The sequence below is a fragment of the Petromyzon marinus genome, chromosome 30, assembly GCF_048934315.1.
Source record: "Petromyzon marinus isolate PM22_M1 ecotype Great Lakes invasive population chromosome 30, UKy_Petmar_22M1.pri1.0, whole genome shotgun sequence".
Taxonomy (NCBI): domain Eukaryota; kingdom Metazoa; phylum Chordata; class Hyperoartia; order Petromyzontiformes; family Petromyzontidae; genus Petromyzon; species Petromyzon marinus.
Window position 1 is genome coordinate 4,364,029 of NC_133696.1, and position 15,981 is coordinate 4,380,009.

General features: G+C 47.6%; 1 long non-coding RNA gene across 1 annotated transcript; it reads right to left on the reverse strand.

Moving 5' to 3' along the window:
* Positions 1-4,894: 4,894 nt before the first annotated feature.
* Positions 4,895-15,675, reverse strand: LOC142929370 (uncharacterized). The gene is made up of 2 exons (XR_012945665.1): positions 14,646-15,675; positions 4,895-11,787 (listed from the first exon to the last, which is right to left on the reverse strand). It is a non-coding gene; the product is annotated as an uncharacterized LOC142929370 (long non-coding RNA).
* Between the last annotated feature and the right edge of the window lie 306 nt (positions 15,676-15,981).

Genomic DNA, 15,981 nt, shown 5'->3' on the forward strand with positions numbered 1-15,981 from the left:
TCTCTCCGTCTCCTTATTCCAAGCGTGAGAGGACGAGCCAGCAGAGGCAACCGGCACTCGATTGTAAAACCTATGGCTGCCAGAAAAAAGGCGACCTTTTATATTTTGAGTCAACTGGGACCATGGGTCACCTCTCTCGGTTGAAATTGTGAGGGCGGACAGCACCGCTCCTCCGAAATGGCAGCATTTGGCATTTGTCGCATACTTTTCTTTGTGGAAAGACGAATTGAGATGTGTTGTTGTTTCGTTCACTGCTATCATTGTGGAGGTTACATAAGGATGTTTTTTGTTGTTGTTATTGCTTACTTACTCCGCAAATTCTGTGAGTAGCCAGAGTTCTGTGCGGTGTTTCCTTTCGTTAGGATGCCTTGAATCGCCCCACGTTGTCTACTGACGCTCTCAGCATGCTGCACCGTCACAGTGAGATGCTGGGTATTTTTTTTTCAAACTCTCTAGTCAAAAAATGTTTTCTTCATCGTATTCCAAGTCCGAAGGTCTGCAAACCTTCAGCTTTGCCACACAAATTCATGAACTCTAGACTTCTCAAATGCCAACATTTGCTTCCCTCCTGATGCATATTTTCATGCATAACAGTCTTTTAATTTACAGAAGAGTTGCAGAAGAGCATACTCATTTATTTTAAGAGCCCTTCGTCAATCGACTGCTGGATGAAGGCCTCCCCACACTGTGGCACGCACGGAGATTTGTTTCACAATATTTTCACGCTCGTGTGTGGATTGTCAGCCATGGCCAGGAGTTTAACTCCGTTTGCTGGGTTCGTAGCACAGTGCACGAAGTACCGCATCACCACTCTCCCACGGTGCGACGTTGGCGAGACGAAGACTACCTCGCCTTGTATGCAGGAGGGCATTGGTTCGACCCCAAACCAGACGCATGTATATTTGGAGTTTGCGTGTCTCTCTCCCCGTGCTCGCGTGGATTTTTCTCCTAGTCCTCCGGGTTTTCCCTCCACATTTAGAAACATGTGTTTAAAGTATTTGGTTGCAATACATGTCCGCATGATTAGCCACTTCGTTGAGCTATAATTTGTGGCCTGGTCGCTTCTGAAAGAGGACTTATAACCCAGTGGGCCTTACCTCGTAAAAGAAAATGTAAAAAATAGTTTACAGTTTAATTACAGTGTGTCCTCAAAATAATGTGAGTGAATATACCAAATCCATTTCCCTCCCTGGTCTTTTAACGTCCTCGCTTAATTTGAGATCTCCCTTGTTTTTGCACACGTGGTGAGCGAACTCCATGCGAGTTGCTGTTACATGTCTGTGCTGCCTACTGCCAGGGCTGCTTGGATGGTGCAAGACTTGAATGGTGTTTTCCTCGATTGTGTTCGCTTCTCAGTGTCTGCAGGGTTATGATTTATTCGCAGCTGTAACTTCCTTTTGTCTCACCAAGGCCCTCGCGTGAGCCATTCTTGTAAAACAGCTTCAGGCTGAATGTTTCTTACTCGCGTCAACAGATGGAATAATAATCATGGTCCACTGAGGTTTTTTGGGATTCACGTGAACATCGTAGGCATGTTTTTTTTTATCTAGTTCTGGAAACCCCATTAATTGAAAGCGTTGACAACAATGCCTCTGTGGTGTTAGTTGCGTCTTCACTCTGCGCATAAACATCACATGGCAGGCAGTCCCAATGTACGATCATACACTTACTCCTGTGGCATTGCATTGTGCTTTCCTAGAATTGGCTTATGATGGGTTTTTTTAATTTTATGCTATTTATTAAAAAATTTACTAAGTGGATATGCCGGAGCACCACCACATCCTTGAATTAGTCCTGCATTTTGAGGGTGCGGAGTATTTTGGGCCTTTGTCCATCCATCTTAAAACACTTTTGATATTTCAAATCAAGTCTGCAAAACCCCCCCTTGAGCAACCTGCCACTGATCACAATGGTGGTCAGTGCAGGTTCGTCACGTCACGGGGGTTGCCCACGATATTTCACCCCCCCCCCCCCTTCCTCGGATGTGCTTGGCCACGACTCAAACTCAGGTTGTCAGATTCACAGCCCAAAAATCCATAATCAGAAACATCACATGCCAGACAGTTCCCGTGCGCATCCCTTGCAAGTGTAGGAGTGTAGACCAGGGAGAGGAGGAGGATGAGGAAGGGGGGGGGGGGGTGAGAGATTCGAGGCTTGAGTGTCGGGGGAACTTCCTTTGGAGACCTGAGACTCTCAAGCTTGACACAATTCTGTGGCACGTGTCGCGTCGGGGCACTGCAAGGTCCGACCGTGGTCCGTCCAGTGCTCGGCTAGCTGCATTGGCGTCCGGTTGCCGAACGAATACGTTACGAGGTCGCACTCACTGCGCACACACAAAGTGCTTGCCACAGATGAACCACCATACCTTGCTCGGCTCGTCAAGGAGCACGGAATTATTATCGCGCGAGCTGCGGTCATAGTCGCAGTGGCTTTTGGCTAAGCCATCGAACAAAAACGGTTCAGATGCGCTTCCGCGGCCGTCTGGAACGCTCCTTCCGATATTATGAAGGCACTGGAGCTGTGCACTTTTAAATCGTCTAGATTGACAAACTCATTTCTTTCGAGCTGCTTATTGTGTTTAGTTTGTTGTCCTTCCCCGGCACCTCCATGCAGCACGGTTGGCCAAGTACGGTGTCAAGCAAGTTCAACATACATACGTAGAGGGAGTGGGCCGGAGGTGGGAGGGGGTGGGGAATGTTGGCAGCAACATCGCAGAACCTTCGGGGGGGGAGGAGGGGGGGGGCTCGACGATGCACCGCGGCCCTCTATGCGCTGCTCAGGCGTCCGTTCTGGTCCATCGCGCGCCCCAGCGGGAGCTTGGCAAACAAATCGCAGCGCCGTCTCCGCGTCTGTGAAACCTCCCGGAGGTGCGCTGCACTTGCATCCAACGTGAACCAATCGATCAACGTCTGTTATGCCAACCAGGTGGGCAAGCCCGCTGAGATGCATTATCTCTTCGGCAGGTGGGGAGGGGTGGTGGTGGGTGGGGGGGGTGTACAGGAGAAATATTTTAGCAACATTCTTGTGAGATGTAGTTATCGGCTCACGCCAGGGATGGCACCGTGATATAATCGTCAGCGCACTGGACTTGCAATTCAGAGTTTCGTTCGATTGAATTGAGCTCCCGGCATGTGAGTGTCCGCAACAGTTAGTCGATCGGCAGGTGGTCTTTGGTGGGATCAAGTGTGGCGACGACCACCTCTCCAAACAACGTATGGCCAGCGTGGAAGAGTAGGCCAACATACTAGCTAGAGGGGGCTCTCTAGAGCCTTCTGCCAGCAGTGGCGTGAGCGAGCAATTGCAGGGCTGCACCTTTGCCTATTGACTAAGGCAGTTTTATTTAAGACTGGTGAACCCTGGCTCGTGACTTTCAAGTGCATTACCTCTCTGATGAAGAGTGCCCTTGTTTAGCACGTGGCACTTCTATCAACTTTACTGGAATTCCGGGATCTAGCATAAGGTGGGCAGCGATGGAAAAATGTGGTGGTTGTCAACATTATTGGCTTGACCTTGATGTGCCCTTATAATCTTCTAAAAGGTTGACACATTTTCATTACATACATTGTACCGATTTTGTGTTAAGTGTAAATTATTTATTGTAACGTCTCATGTTTACAATGTCAAAATGTGATATATACTTACTCTGGTGTGCAACATTCACCTGTTTATGTCTGCCGATTTCGGGAAGATTAGGTGCAACCGATGGCTCGTAGAGTGGAGGAGGTTATTGGCGATGAAAGAAAGCTGTGGAATTGGATGGGCAGTGGACGACAAGGGGGGACCCCAGTCAGACAAATCGTCACCGCTGCGCAGACGCACGGAACCTCAAGAGGGAGATGTGTCACAGTCGTTTTTGCCAGCCACCCCCCCCCCCCCTTAAAAATATATTTGAATCTCATACGCGGGTTATTTGAAGTGCCTTATTATCACAGAACTACGACTGTCATGGCTACATGACGATGGAAGCAAATCGACTGCCCATTAAGATGTATCATTATCATCAGCCATGGTCAGTCCGCTGCTAGATGAAGGCCTCCCCTCGAATCTGCCACTTAATCTTGCGTTGTAATGATCCACCTAGCGCCTGTACATGAACCGAGTTCGTCGATCCATCTCCTTGCGGAACCAAACTTCCCCATCGCTAAATCCATCCCTCGTCCCAACTCCCCTACTCCATCCATCACACTCGCTCATCATGAACCACTCATTGCCACTGTCGTCGTCGTTTATTTCACACATCGTCATACTCATCACGTACTACCATCCTTCTCATCAACGTATCTAATCACACTCTTATCCTGTACACATAGTAAATTATTTGTTTGTTCAGCACTTTAGTCAAGGCGCTGTATACATTTAAATAAGGTGAGATGATGCACAGTTTAAATTTTTCTGCTGATTTTTTTTTAAATTAAACGCTATGTCTAAATAATAGCTTACGGTCGCTTTGTCAACTCTAAATTTGACGAAGTCCTCCCCAAGCCATATGAGTCACGGGGGTTGTTGAAGCATATACTTATCCACACTGGACAGTTCGTGTTGGTGAAATTGTAGTTGTCACCCTGCGTCTACGACAGCCACGCGAAAGAAGGAGTTCGGCTTGGTGAAAGAGGGTGCTCAGAACCCGCTTCAACATCCACCCCGCCGCTGACGTCGGCTCGGGCTGGGATTGAAACGCAGGTCACCCAGGGTTCATTGCGCCGAGCGCTAACCGCTGTGCTGCCCCTACCCACTGGCACGTGGATGGCGTATTTCCATCTGTGTCAGGTTGCCAGTGTCCTTAATTTGCATTTGTAATATATCATTTTATTTCTCACTACCTGCTCGAATATCCGTGGATTTCATTCCCGTTGCGGATGAAGGTGTTTAAAAGAAATACATCTTGGCGCACAAGTAGAATAATGTGACATTTTATTGCAGACTGAAAACACATTTGTCAACAGCAGTCTGGCCCTAAAAGGAAATATATAAATATATAATCGTCGTCGTTTCAGGCAATGGTCCTTCGTCATCGCTCTGCTATGAATAAGGGCCATTTCCTGAAACGTCACCAATGCAGTGTCTCCACTGGTGTTTTCTTTGTCTAACATTAAAGAATGGGCCATTTCCGCGCAACTTTGACCACCAACATTTTTGTTATTTTCCTGGGCCAATGAGGATTTCTGCCCAATATTTTAATTCCCCAGAGCCGTATTTTATATGGTTAGCCGTTGAAATAAATCGTGGCGGCGGAGATCCCGCTCGCTGCACACGCACCGCGAGCGGGCGAGAGAGTGACACCTTGGAATTCAGCTGGCACTATAAATATACATTTTTTTTGTTTCCCCGACTATCCAGCACTTTACACCGCACGAATGTGCTGTGCGGAATGATTAATACGCGGTCCCCATTACAGCAAACGAGTGGACCATTATGTCCAAATGGATGACCTCCCTCAGCACAATTTACCATCTGTTGATAATAAATGGGAGCGTATTTATATGTAAATGTATACGTAACCTATATGTGAGGTGGGCGCGCGTGATCGGGTTTGCACGCGTATGCATCAATGTCCCATTTAATAAACCGGGTGAACGGCAATTGAGATTAAATATTGCTCTCGTAACGCTGACCCCAGTATCTATTGCGATATTATTAACACTTTTCGCCGCAAGGTAATGTAAACACAAACTCACGATAATTGTGATAATTTGGAGCCCTTAATTGTATCCATTGCTGCATGACGGCCTCCCCCTATGCCTCGTCGGTCACGGGTGTCGTTTGGACATACTTCACCATCCTGGTCAGTACGGGTCAGTGAAGGTGGGTCGAGTTGCTTGGACCGGTTTCACACATCACCTGCCAATGTGATCATGTATACCTGGTATAGTCTGGGTACAAGCACGGTTCTGATATAAGCGACATATCATTTAATTACTCAAGTCGGGGGGTGGGGGGGGCCTAACGGCAAATTATGATACGAGCACACAACGGATATATGCAAACCTCTATACAGGATGATTTTAAAAAAAAACATGTGAACACTTTTGAGAATTTGCAACAATACCACAAGACATGTGCTGCCTACGGGCTCTGGAGATCACCTGGAGAAGATCCCAGGCACGTGTTGACAATGATGGCGAACAAGTGGGAGACTCTTTGACTTTTTGAAGCTATTAACGTACATTTGTTATCGCGTTACGGTGTATTATCCGTTCTCTTACGTATTAAACACAAATTTTTGCGAAGCACTCTGTATATGTAAAGCTTTAAAAAAAATTAAATCCATAAATCCACATGCAAATGCGTGCGTCGAGGATAGGAGCATCATCATGTGCCCCAAGATCGTGAGCCTCATCAGCGTGATTAATAGGCGGAAGAAGACGCCGCCGAAGACGCTTGGGCCCCGCGAGGGACTTCTGGGGCGTGGTGAGCGATTGCCCGCGGGTAGCGATGCCCCAATCGCCCTGCGAACGTGCATCTGCGATGGGCGCCCGTGCGGATCGTCGCAAAGTTCGCGAGTTGCGATGTCAAAGTCGAGAGAGGTGAGATCGAGGACGAGGCCGTTGACGTGGGGGGCGCATCGCGATACCGATTCCTTTCCTCTGCATGGGTGCGGGCACAGCTGTTGCATGGATCGTACGTTTCAAACCACACACACAAAAAAATGTTCGTTTCTCAGTTCGCTTGTTCTGTTGCGGATCGCGGCGGCAACGTGTTGAGTAGTGGCGGTCCACTACTCAACAGACTGCAGCACAACATTACTATACACTACTACACTATACACTACTACACTATACACTACTTTACACTATACACTACTATACCCAGACTCTAGCTCTCCCTGGGGAATTCCCAATTTAAAAAAAAAACAGTACACAGCCATTCGTGCGAAAATGTAAAAAAAAAACTAGGAGAATAAAAGAAAACACGTCAGCATTTTATTTGGTGACAATCAAAATGAATGTCAGCAAATGTTGGGTTCCGGGGGCAGGACCGGCTCAAGCATCACGCCCCATCGAGTGACACTCCCCCGCTGCCGGGTATCGAACTCAGGTCGCCGACTTCATCGTGCTGGAAGTGCTAACCCCGTGCGCCACCGCTTCCCCCCATAACATTTTTTGTATCATGATTATTTTTCGTTCAGTAGTACAATCACACAAATGTCAAGTTTACGCATGGAGTGTCTTGAAGCCCCCAATGACACGAAACATGTTTTTAACTGTTCACCGTGCATCGTGCAAACACGCACGTGATCTGGGACGTACGAAGCGGTGCGCTTTATTTACTTATTTTATTTACTCAACACGTGTGCGTACACGTGTGTACGCACACGTGTTATCCCTCCGTGAGTCCACGTTTTAGAAACGTGTCCCAATTTATTGCGCTGCGTGATGCCTCCAATGGCGAAGACATGGTTCGACGGGCGGGGGGGGGGGGGTGAGAAATTGCACGCGGCTAATTCAATTACCGCATTACCATTTTAAACTAATAACACACTCCGTCTTGGTACATTATCAGGCTCCAATCTGGGTGTTGGAAATTCACAACGTCCCGCATGGGTAACGCGTCTGCCTATGAAGGGCCTTCAGGCTCTAATCGGTGCGCACTCATTGTATTCGATTCAGTGAGATGCAGGTGAGTGGAAATAACTCGGATGATGCTGTAGACTCTGCACACAAAGAGAAAACTTCCCCGTCTAGCTTTAACAGACTTTTTTGGGCAGGTGCTATTAGCGAGCAGCTATCAAGTACACGAGGGGGTGCGTGACCAGCAGCATATCCCAACCGCCTTTGTCTCCCCGGTGGCGTTGTTTACGCGCCGCACCAAGCACTCACTTGAGGCTGAATCGGCCTAGGGGAGGGCCATGACCGGTGGTGTTGGCCGTGAGCGCGAAATTAATTCGGGTCGCCGGGTTCGTGGCGCACCACTGCAGCTACCCACAAAGACAAAGACACCCACAAAGACAAAGACACCCACAAAGACAAAGACACACACACACACAAAGACACACACACACAAAGACACACACACACACAAAGACACCCACACACAAAGACACACACACACAGACACACACACACACACAAAGACACCCACACACAAAGACACCCACACACAAAGACACACACACACACAAAGACACCCACACACAAAGACACACACACACAAAGACACCCACAAAGACAAAGACACCCACACACAAAGACACACACACACAGACACACACACACAAAGACACCCACACACAAAGACACCCACACACAAATACACACACACAAAGACACACACACAAAGACACACACACACAAAGACACCCACAAAGACAAAGACACCCACACACAAAGACACACACACACGCGCGTGTGCGAGCCTCAAACGAGAACTTATGAGAGCTTCTGCTCGACCAAGCAATGTGTTTTTGAACGCGTAATTCAAATGACTAAGCAATTAGCATCGCCAATCTAATTGTGCAATGACAGTAATCGTAATTGCGGGATTAATCGCAAGGAAACTCGTTTGAAACTATGAGGTTCGACAATGAGGAGAAAAAAAACCCCACTCATTTTCTGAAAATATCAACATACATGCCTGGGTGTCTTCTGTTTGTTCAAGTAAAGTGCTGTTTTACACGCATAATCGAATCACCATCGCAACTCCAGCCCCGATGGAACAGTGGTGAGAGCACATGACTAAACTGGAGATTGCAGTTTCCCAGGTCGCGAGTGCCATCTAATACATGTGATTACACATCTCATACGTGTAGGCCATTGTGCCTGTGTGGACTAATATGAATTCCAATGAAGGTCCGAGAATAGCCAGGGAGATGAGATTGGGGGAAATAGCCGAGACTATGCCTTTCACTATTACAATAATCCTAAAATAAAAGTAAACTTTACATATAGTGTACTTTTATTTGTATATCTGTGTCTGGAGCTATTGAAATGTACATCTGAGTTAAAAATTTAACATTTTAAAATATAGACGCAATTTAGACCGCTCCAAATGTTTGTTAAAACATTTATTTTTTTATAACCTTTGGCAAAATGAAACTTTAAATCTGTAGGTTTTAATCCAAACGTAAACGAACGTTTTCGCTCATTATTTCCTTCGCGTTTTTTTTTTTAAAGCCCATAGAAAACGGGCAAATCCACATGAGCGGCCACGAGGTACAGGAGCAAGCCCTGTAATGTCTCGCTTACACCACTGCTCGATGGACGGAAGGGCCTTGATCATGGGGAGCTCTACAGAGCTCCTCTCGAGGGGCAGGTGACTGCATGGGCGGAATTTGCGGGGGGGGAGGGGGGGAGGGGGCGGGAAACGCCCCGCATAAACTTGAAACCTTTATTAATTTATTTTAATTATCCATAGTAGAGCTATTTTTGGGTTAGATTGCGTACATATAAATATTGTGCCGTTCAACCCGCCACCACCCGACACACAGCCAATTAGTAAGGTTTGTCACGAAAAACAAAACGTGGCCAATTCGTGACTAGTACAGCACACCGGTGTGTTTGAGAGTAAACCCACAACATTTACAATTCGAGTACGACGTTTCGCCTGTAATTACAACTAGCATCATCAGGCAACAGTCAGATTTGTGACGAATTGGCATGTGTCGGGTGGCGGCGGGTTTAACGACACATTTACATTTACGTGATCTAACCCCAAAACCCCCCTCTATTATGGATAATATTGGTCGCGAAAGCCTACCACGGATGCCGGGGGGGGGGGGGGGATGTTAAGAAATGTACTCATTGCAACTGGGACTCGTGGTTACTGGTTTAAAAAAAATAGCATGCAATGTAATATACAATTCTGGCTTAGCAATCATTGGAAGGATTTGATAAACCATTTCGGGTCTTAATTGATTGATCACGCTTACGGTGGCTTTCAGACCGCATCCATTATTTTTCGTCTCCCCACTTCTCTTTTCCGAACATAGATGGACTCGTCCATCTGAACAAACTGTCAAATCGCTCTCCGTGGTGCTAACGTGAAAAATAACCGCCACTTTTTTCAAATTTTCTTGTTGTGATTTTCACACCTGATGATGATTGCTTGTGTTGCAGTCGAAACGTCGTGAGAATTTTATTGCTTTATATTTTAATTTTTTTGTTATTTTATTGTTTCCCTTCTACGTGACTTTACCGAAAGAACCAAGAATATAATATACGACATGTCAAATATGTGACGTCACAATGATGTAATATATTTATTACACGTATTCACAAAAGTGGTGAGTTGTGGGCCAGTTGTCTTGGTGTATTTGGCCTCCAAATGGATGCGATGCTTTGTATGCAGAGTTGAAGTTTTTTTTTTCTCCCTCTGTGTTTGTTGCTGCACTGCGGTTTAAAATATATATATTCCAGAAACCAAAGGAAGAGGAGGATATCACACGCACACACACAGCCAGCTGTCTCACACACACACGCAGTGCCTTGTGACAGTTTGTGGAATGGCCAGAGGAAGAGGAGGGAGGGGGGAGCACATCGGTACACCACTAACAAGAGCTATTTTCTTTCCCGTTCGGCTGTGCCTTTGCTTTAAACGCGTCCAGTGTGTCGCCTGCAATGCGAACGCAGCGTTTCCCCGTGCTCCAGGTGACATCGAAGCCCCCCGCATGGCAGCGAGTTGAGAAAGTTGCACGGGCGGCAGGATGCCTTTCACGCCGCATTGAAACAAAGCAAACAAACAACACACACACACAAAGAGGACAACCTCCAGTTGGTTATATTCATTGAGCGGGATAGCATTATTGGTATTGTCGGCTCGTACATAAGGTTGCTTATTAGTTGGGGAACATTTTGTTCATAAGACACTCGGGCATACAGAACCGCATTGTTATTTTATGTACACGCGGTAAAGCAGTCGGTGGTTTGTTTATGATTGTGTTACAATAAACAATCGACTATGACAGATTATTTGTCTTGCACAATGTTGCGGCACTGGATGAAATGAACCCCACGGTGTTTGCGTTGAGTTCCAACCAATAACATTCGCGCACTGACATATCTGGATCAATTGCCCCTTGTACATGTAAATTATTATTTTGCTTAACAGGCCAAACTCTGCTGATGAGACCCAAAAAGTTGACACTTTCACACCCATATTTTAAATTCTCAGCGTTGGAATTTAGTCAAATTGAGGGCGGAAGCAAATTTTAATGCGACGGTGAGTTTGCGCCAGTGACCGGTGACCAGGACGAGACCTTTCACTGCCGCTCCGTTCTTGCTATCATCGTCAACTTAAGAAGCCGGTTTAATCACAGGTGGGTGACCAAATTACAACCCAAGAATTCAACGGTAACGGTTCAGCACACTGCCTCAGAGGCACCCTTAGTCAGTCCTTCGCAGACTGCCATTTGTCCGCTCGCATGTACTGCATTATTCACGGCTGTGCCATCTGCGAGCGCCCTTGGTACATTGGGAAACCTCCCCCTTTTGTCTAGAGTCGGGGGGTATGCCGCGCGGGTCTCAAAAGCGTTAATAATTCAAAGCGCTCAAAGCGAGCGGACGCAATTGAACAGGGGTTGCCCGTGGGAGCGGCTCCAACAGACAGACGAGTTTACAAAGGGGTTGATCGGTGCTTTGATGCGTCCACCTTCGCGTGCTCACCACGTGGGGAGGGGTGGGGGGGTGGACAGCTTGCCTCTGGGGCTGTCCTTGGAGACTCTGGACGTGTGACGTCCACGTGATGCTTTGAGTTGAACTTTTAAGCAAACGTCCAACAAAATGCCAATACTTCCGATTCTGACGGTGCGTGCGGACGCACGAGAGGATGTCACCACGCCGCACCGGTATCGGTCTGCACATGGGTTAGACAGGTGTGTTCGTAGAGCGTCTACACGCAGCAGCAGCAGCACCTCAAAATGCTTCAAAGTAACAGCAGCACACTGTCTTCTTTGGTTCTTTCGGTAAAGTCACGTAGAATGAGAATAAAATTATAAATTGATAAAATAAAATAACACAATAATATTCTCACGACGTTTCGGCCACAACACAAGCGGCCTTCATCAGGTGAAGGGACGACACTGGTTTTCTGGGTAAAGAAAGCTGCCCGAGTTTAGGTGATGCGACCTTGAGTATCGCTCGTGATGAAAATGCTCGTGAGATTATCATTGAAATGCTTTACTATCGTTATTATCAGCCATGATACATCCACTGCTGGATGAAGGCCTCCTCAAGCTGCAGCCATCTCCTATGGTCGTGCGATGTAACAATGTACCCAGCGCCTGTGTGTGAACTGATTTTATCGCTCCATCTCCTCCAGTGGATGTTCTCTTGGCTGCCGCTCTATCATTAGCCTCGACCACCGGCCCTCTGCTAGCGCCGTGTTGGCGAAATGTCAACTCCCTCGCCTGGTATGCATGGAGGTCGTGGGTTCGATCCCGACCCTGACGCCTGTATATTTGGAGTTTGCGTGATCTCCCCGTGGTCGCGTGGATTTTTCTCTGGGTCCTCCAGTTTTTCCCTCCACATTTAGAAACACGCGTTGAGAGTATTTGGCTGCTATACATTTCTACATGATATAAGCCACTTCATTGGGCTGTCATTTGTGGCCAGGTGGCTTCTATAAAAGAGCTTTATAGCTCAGTGGACCTTACCTGGTAACATAAATACTAGTTTCGTTCACATGCCCTGCCCAAGACCACTTATTATTCAAATGAGATTTATCTGACTTGCATTTTGTTCCCTGATCTACGTGTTCCTCTTCCAGTCTCTCAGCGTAGTCTTGTGCATGTAACTCTCCACGCTTCCTTGGGCACTTTTTAGAATTTGTTTAGTTTTCATTGTCACTGTCTGTGTAGCTATCCATGTCTCATGGCAGGTAAGATGGATTCATTGCCAAATGTCGTATTCTTTTTCCTGGTGGCAAATTGTCACGAGCTGTTTTTCGTTTGCATTTTACTCGATACCGTCGCTAGTGGGAAGTGATGGCTGGAATTTGATGTGGTTTGTAGGGATGACACAATTCTCTTCTCTAAAAATGTTAATACATTTTGGTTTATAAATTACGATTCGATTAAAGTATGGAATCCCATTTAACATGTTGGTGAATAGTGGAGGGCTCACGTGAATCCATTGCATACAGCGTATACACACGCCTAGAAACGCATTGATTCTTACGCATTTGATTCTCACTGATTTGATGCATGTTCGATGAACTGAAGAATCAAGATCGATCAATGACCTGATGCGTCATTACATCCCTCGTGCTCAGGGTCATCTCACGAGCACATATATCATTTTTTGCGAAAACTAAAAAAAAAACAGCTTCGATAGACATTGCCCGTTGACATTTTACAATTCCCACGGTAGCAGCACGGACGTTTAAAGCGTGTGGCTTTTAAATCATAAATATCCCTACGAAACACCACCTCGGCGAGCGGTCGGTCTTCGGATTGCGACAAATTCTCCCCTGTCCCGCGCCTGTCTATCGGATAAGATAGCACGCATTACGCGTGCCCGTTCTATCAATCAATCACAACTTGCTGTTTATGACCGAGCAGACGACACCCCCCCCCCGCCCCACCCCATTGAGACCACAAGCATTGTGTCGTGAGCGTTGCGGCTCCCACGCGGCTTTTGTGCACATCACACGAGACGCTGAGATTCATAACGCGCCGATTAGTAAACACGGCAAGCGAGGAATATACTCGGCCATCGATTCCTGATAATCAATCGTCTTTTGTTATCCGGGGGGGGGGGGGGGGCTTCGGTAGTTGTCTGCGACGTGATAATGCACAGGGTTCGGGCGGACCTGTGTGTCCGCGTGCAATCGTCAAACTGAAGCGAAAGTGGCTGAAATGAGCTCACGCTGCTGTTAACATCTATGACGATGATATGAACGTTTTGAACATCTGAACACAAGTGCATCTCGACAACAGCACGCTGTGCAAGGCACCCGCATGAAAGGAAACAGGAGATACACACACACGCACACAGAAGCGAACATTAAGCAACTGCACGGGTGGCATTAATACGACGAATAGCAAAGAACGTGAGTTGTTTTGGCAGATGGAGCCCACGGCCCTGACACAACGTTGCCACAACCTAAAAACGTCGCAACTCCCCCCACTCCACCCCCACCCCACGCTCATGATGAACGCACTGGCTGCGCTTGCAATGTGCACGAGCGCGTTCTGCGGACTAATGAGACGTTCCGGCAAGTAAGACGCAGCATTGCAGGCGAGTGCCCCCCCCCCCAACGTCAATGAAGTTGTACAACGCTCATCACATAGGTGCGCACTCTGCACGCGCGCGCCACACCAGATTACATTATTAGACGCACCTCCTCAACACATTTTGCTTTAGGTACGGAACTGTAATGATGCGTATTGTAGTCCAGAGGAGACGGTCAACGTTCAAGACTACAACCAAGAGTCACGGTAAGGAGGGCGGGGGTGGGGTGACAATTTGGACGCGCAGTGAAAAGAGCGGCGATGAAGACATTGGGGAGATTGCTCTGGGTCGAGGGAAGTAACTCGTCAACGGCTGAGGCGGTAAGTTGAAGACTTACGGCTGGACTTGCTGACGAACCCTACATTACACCGTATTCATTTCAAATGCAATATCACCACGACTCGATGGGGGCTATCAAAACATCGCAGAGTAAAATAAAACGCAAAGACAATCGAGTCATGGTGGCGAGATGTTAATTACCTCGCCTGGTGTGCAGGAGGGTCGTGGCATCGATCCCGACCCTGACGACGCCCGTTGTATATCTGGAGCTTGCGTGTTCTCCACGTGGTCCGGGGTTTCCCTACACATTTAGAAACACGCGTTTAGAGTATGTGGCTACAACTATAACATTTTTTTCTACGCGACAAGCCACTTCGTTGAACTGTCATTTGTAGCCAGGTCGCTTCTGAAAAAGAGCTACGTAGCTCAGTGGGCAATTATCTGGTAAAATCATAACAAAAAAACCTTTTGAAATAGTTTAATCCGCGCTGTTCACCAAGTTACTCCTAAAGCCGTCAACTGCCCCCCCCCCCTTCCCACCAAACCTCGGCATGAGCACAGAAACGGCGTTGCCCATTAACTACCCGCCGCACGAAATATGAAGTCGTCGGAGTCGATCGCTGCTGCTGCTGCTGTCCCCACGGGCGCCGAGAAGATGAGCACGGGCAGACATCGGCGCGTCGCCAGACCGGGTCAGAGGTCGGCACCCAGGAGGGAGACGGCGTCCGGTATCCACACAACACGGGGGACGCTCGCACTCATTTTGTCCTTGGAAGACTGCCTCGAAGGACGAGTGTCTATCGCGATAACTGTCGGGTCATTTGAATGACGACGACGACGATGATTATTATTATTATTATTCTTCCGCGGATGATGGCAATGATACGGCTCTCCTACTGAAGCAAGCATTTCTATGCCATGTAAATGATGAGGATGATGATTATGATTGTTTATGCGGATGATGGCAATTAAAATGTATACGTCTCTCCTGCTGAAGCAAGCATTTCTATCACATGTAAATGATGATGATTATGATTATGGGGATGATGACAATGATAATGTATACGGCTCTTTTGCTGAAGCAAGCATTTCTATGGCATGTAAATGATGAGGATGATGATCATGAAAATTCCCTCAACACCAGGCATATTTATGCAGCTTCAGGGGCACTTGGTCTGTCCGAGTCTTGAGAAAGCCGATACTACCCCAGAGGACATTGCCTAGCTCCCACTTAACATGTGATCATTGTAATCGTTAAACTGAGGGGGGGGGAGCCTGGGGGGGGGGGAGGGTTCTGGGGTGGACCCAGATGTCTACGATGCACCAGCGTGGGTGGCTGGCCCTGTGTCTGCAGTGTTCGCACGGGGGATTGGGTGCCAGGACATTTTGTCCACAGCAGGTGATCAAAATTGTACCAAATCTCAGGCCTCGTAGGCAGTTAGCGCACTGCGGGGCTCTCCGCTGGGCTTTATTTTTCGGGTCACGCCGCGCGTTTTTCGGCACGGTGTCCGACGTTTCGATCCACGTGCTGGGAACA